The following is a 5,434-nucleotide window of genomic DNA, read 5'->3' as shown; positions in this document are numbered from 1 at the left end:
ATCGTATAATTTGCATCTGTCATTAATTATGTTGGAAAAAAGTTGGAATTTTTAAATGTTTTGTGAAACAGAAAAGCTGAAACATTTCTAGTTGCAAACAAAAGACAGATTTCTTGAAGTGCAACATTTCAGTGGTGTCAAACTGTGCCATGAATGCCAGGCAATTTCATCTAATAAGTTGAAAACCATATCCTGTCCTGTTCCATTCTGTTCTATTGCAATACGCTATTATATTTCAATGAAAAGAATGAAGGGGGGCTTGAAATGTAACAGGACCACAGATTTTGATTTTGAATTATTCAGAAACATTTTCCAAGGAAAATATCCAATGGGACCTCTTCCTGGGAAGCAGCACTTCTTTACATGGTGACGTCCTCCACCTGGTTTAACAACAGCAGATGAAATACAACATGTTTCTAGGCTGCTTCTGCCAACTACAGGGGGAAGGAAATAGTTTTTTGTAAGAACCAGTTTTCAAAGCTATACAGAAAGCAAAAGGGACTTTGTGGGATTGCTGTATGCGCTGAAGTACCTGACTTGGGTATTAATGAGAGTTGATCTCAACTTGATACTGGGAAATCCTGCTAGCTGCTGCCCTGCCCCTTTGGGAGGCATATGTGAAAAATGTGAAAACATGCAGTCAGTGCAATCAGCACAGAGTGCCGGTGGGCACAGACTATTACTAACTTTGAAGGTGGACCTTCCATTCCGCTCTTCCAGTCTAAAAGATCTTAAGGGCATTTATCTCTGGCTCTGTTCTCTCTGAGTGTGTAGGCATGCGCCAGCATTTGTCTATGGAGTTTAAAATGAGAGAGCTATTCAAGTGTTTTAATTGTAACATAAGTCGTGTGGAATTTGGAATATTGTCTTTTTAATGAATTGCATTCAGGAAGACTAATTAGTATTCTGATGAAGTGCTGTTTGTGTGTGTGCCTATCTGCCACGCGATATACCGCAACAAAAGAACAGCGCTCACATCTGTCCAAGATATTAATCATTCTTCAATGGGTGAAAATACCTCATCTTAATTGCTGTGCTGTTTTACACATCCCACTAATTAATATTCATTAAGCACCCAGAGAGTGTTTGGTGCTGTGTGGCGCAGAGCTTCCAGGCTGGTCTTGCATGCCTCCCACGAAAAAGGCCACACATAGTGATGGCCCCCAAAGCAGGCTGTGGGTCCAGGTGGGGAAGGGAACTGAAGCTCCCTGCTTAGAGAAGAGAAGGACTAAGAGGTGTTTTTGTGGACCTGGTGAATTCTTGTTAGCTGAGCATGTAAATGTGGTTGAAAGGCAGGAGCCCTCTTTGTGGGATATTAGGATGCAGCAGTGTAATCTTGGGGGGCATTTTGAACAGGCTGGAGAAGCACTGTGTCACGGTGAATGTATGTGGAGAAGTCCATCACACACAGTAATAAATGACAAATTCTAAACACTCCAGTGCAGCACTGCAGGAGAAGTTCCTATTTCCAGCTTTCCCATCAGCCACCCAGGACTGCCTCCAGAGATACGGGGTTCTTCAGAGCAGCTCCTCCTTCCATGTAGGCACTCATTAATGACTGACATCAGATGAAATAATTGGATTTCATTGATATTTGTAAATAACCACTGCTTATCAGTTTTCCTGGAAGGTGATGATAGTAAGGGACAAGCACTCTGGTCACGTGCCATCAGCTGAGCAAGTGCAATCATTTCAAAGTAGATCAGACTTGTTCAGAAGGAGAGACTGCAGTGTGGGTGGATTGCATGGGTCTTATAACAACATAGGAAAGCCTTGTCTGGAAGGGGGTCTTGAGGGGTCTGGAGCACAGGTCTTACGAGGAGCGGCTGAGGGAGCTGGGATTGTTCGGTCTGGAGAAGAGGAGGCTCAGGGGAGACCGCATTGCACTCTACAACTTCCTGAAGGGAGGCTGTGGTGAGGAGGGATTTGGCCTCTTCTCCCAGGCCACGAGCAGCACACGGGGTAATAGCCACAAGTTGTATCAGAGGAGGTTTAGATTAGACATAAAGAGGAACTTTTTCTCTCAGAGAGTGGTCAGGCACTGGAATGGCTGCCCAGGGAGGTGGTGGAGTCGCCGTCCCTGGCAGTGTTCAAGAGGCGTCTGGATGACGTGCTGTGTTATATGGTTTAGTACTAGTGGTGGCAATGGTGATGAGGAGACGGTTGGACTGGATGATCTTATAGGTCGTTTCCAACCTTGTGATTCTATGATTCCATGATTCTATGACGGGGACCTAGAGAGGTCATCAGGTCCCACCTTTCGTGGGAAAAGGGAGCCTGGGTGAGATTATCCATTAATCCCTGTCCAATGGCACCTTGACAGCCTTTAGCAGTGGGGATTTTATCATGTCCCTACGAAGGTTGTTCCTAAGATGGATTGTGTTTGCTGTAAAAATAATTATTTCTTATATCAAGGTAAAACCTCTCCTGGTGTACCTTGTACCCACTGCCCCTTACCTTTTCTCTGAGGCTCCTTGTGAAGGGAGAACTTCTGTCCTATTTGTAACCATCCTTTGAGTACTGTGATGTTTTAGTCTCAAATTCAGAATTAATAATGGGAATAATTTTTATACACTGAAGGTGAAGATCAGTTTTTATTCTTTTAAAAGCTGTTTGCTTGGCAGGGAACTACCCCCATCAGTGAACAGTTTAAAAGCTCAGATCAAAAGTGTGGCAAACCTCTCACTCACCTTGCTTTAGACTGCTCTACAATTGCTGCTGTGCTACTGGGGACAGATGTAGGGCACTGCTGCAGCAGCATTGTCTCTGGAGGGGATCAGCTGAAGCATGTTGCATGGTGCAGCACAGCCTTCGGCTTTGGCTTTGAACTTGAGCTCCTGCATTAACAGGGCAGCAGGTTAGTATCCCCCTGCACAAGCACTGTGCTCATTTGCTTCTGAAGGAGAATATTAATATTAATACAGCATTTATTTATCTGGTGCTCTTGACATACAAAAAAGTGAGAGAGGAATATATAGAGGTCAAAGTTAGTCAGCCTTGCCATTTCAGAGAGAACAGCAGTATTTACCTGGAAGGAGATGAAGAAAGAATAGCTGTCTTCTGTGAGCTCAACATTTCCGTAAAGGGTATTTCTGACATATACTTTTTATCACCCAGGGTGATTTCTAGGCGTTGCCATATGTATCTACACACGCACACGTGTACGTAGCAGTATGACTCTAGATGCTATCTTGTTTGATTTGCAGTTCTACATTCATGCACAGAGGAAAAATTTTTCTTCTACTTACTTGACCAAGAGACCAAGTAACAATCACTAGGAGCATACACCTACCTGACTGAAAGATCCTAAAATGATAAATCTCCCCCCCACCCATAGGAATGGGACATTTAATCATTTAATTTTGGCTGAACAATCTTCCGCAAATTTTGGTTCCTAATGAAGCATTTGTAGGATATAAATTAATTTTTGCATCTCCTTTTGGTGGAGATGTAGAATTCATTTCCTGCTGGAAAGGCTACTAGAATAATGCACAGGTGGCTTGAGAGCTAGCATAAATATATTATGCCTTGGTATGTCTCATCTATTATGTAAACATGCAGTATGCTCTGCACAGAAGGAGTGGAGTGATGCTATATTGGGGTCACACGCTGTCTGGCAGAGGTTTGTGATGGTGTCCAACCATGCAAATCAAGCATTGTGACTGTAGGAGCTGTGGTTTCCAAGGGGATGTGCTCCCCAAGGGAGGTGAGGATACAAACCTTGTCTCCTCATTTTGTTTTCATGGCAAATGACCCATTTACCATTTACAGTCCCTGGAGGTTTTCAAGAAAAAGGTCGATGTGGCACTGAGGAAAATGGTGAGTGGGCACGGTGCTGATGTGCTGATGGTTGGACTGGATGACCCGAGTGGTCTTTTTCAACATCAGTGACTCTGCGATTCTGTAATTCAGTGGTGCTTGCGAGTGGTGGAATGAAATGCATAGGAAAGGATGCAAGAGCTCTGCTACTGCCAGGGCTGTCATGGCTTTGGATGGCTGTTGTTCCTGGAAAGACCCTTTGTCCCTTGCTTTTCTATGGAAGCCCTCACTTGCTAACCTTGGAGGAGTAAGGAATCTTTGGAGTGCCACAATTCTGCACCCAGATTAGCATCTAGGCATTTGAGAGAGCAGAGAGCTAGCAGCTCACCCATCATGTGACCTTCCAGGTGCTTTTGTGAGAAGGCTTTAAGTGGCCTTTCTCAGCTTGATGTGTGTATTTTAGGATAGAGATTTTCATGGTTGAGGGAACCGGACCCAAAGAAATTCTAGCTCCTGCCTGAAGGGTTTGAAGAGAAGGTCTGTGATAATTGTCCTAAGACTGTTGCTTCAGAGGGACTGTGTCCTCAAGTCCACTATCTTACAGCTGTTTTACATCTCCATAGCAGATGGTTTCCCAGTCATTTTAGATAGACATAGCAATAAACCATGCACTTTCATAACAGTTCCTTTTTGCACAGTGCTTAAGAACACTACACAACACTGCTCAGTGTGATCCTCTCTTCTCTCCTTCCCTTTCCCTCTGCTTCGCATTCAGCTATGTGCAAGGAAAACAGCTGAGGGAAATCTGCTGCTGCTGCTCACTTCAGTGTGATCTGTAAAACAGCTCGGAGCCCAGCACTTGTTACACAAATTGGGACTGAGTGCTCAAGCAAAAATGAAATGCAAACAAAATGCAGCACACTGTTGCGCTCTGTGCCTTTCCATGAAACTCAAGCCAGGCTGGAGAAGAGATGTTTGCTTCTGCTTTCCCTGGGAAAGCACGAGTTGCTGGATGCTTTCCTTGTTGATGGAGCGGAAGAGCCCAGGTGAGGCTTATGCCCACAGGTGGCAAAGTACATCCTGCAAGGGCAGAGGTTGGCGTCATTAGAGCTGGCTCCTGGCATTTCTTCTCTGTTTGCATTTGACAAGGTGCTATAGATTAAGCTGCGTATGTGCCTAAAGCTCTGAATGGATCCATAAATAAATAAATATTCCTTTGCATTAAAAAAAAAAAAGACAAAGCTTCCAGACATCAAGAATTGCTGATATGAGTGGAGATGCTCTGAATATATGCGAGAAGGGCAGGATGGGGTCATGTGATGAACAGATGGGGGATTGTTATTACAGTGCCCTTATCTCCTTTATTCTTAACAAAAAAAAAGTTTCCAACAAGCTTCTCCTCTCTTGCATGCCATGGAAACAGTTGTATCTGCCAGAACAAACACTGTGCAATCTAATGACCATTCTCTTGAAAATATCCCTATAAAAAATTCAGCACCTGTGAGCAGTTTATGAAGTCCTGGAACAGTCTGACCTAAAAAGTCATATCAAAATAGCTTTTTTGCCTATTCACTTTGACTGAAAGGCTGATGCACAGTTGGGAACTGGGTAAATTTTCAGCTCATTTAGCTTATGACTGAACCCCCAAATAGTCAAATGACTGAGTCAAATGACA

The sequence above is a fragment of the Lagopus leucura genome, unplaced genomic scaffold, assembly GCF_019238085.1.
Source record: "Lagopus leucura isolate 7727_CA_CO unplaced genomic scaffold, USGS_WTPT01 Super-Scaffold_73, whole genome shotgun sequence".
NCBI classification, from domain to species: domain Eukaryota; kingdom Metazoa; phylum Chordata; class Aves; order Galliformes; family Phasianidae; genus Lagopus; species Lagopus leucura.
This window is presented reverse-complemented; position numbering follows the sequence as displayed.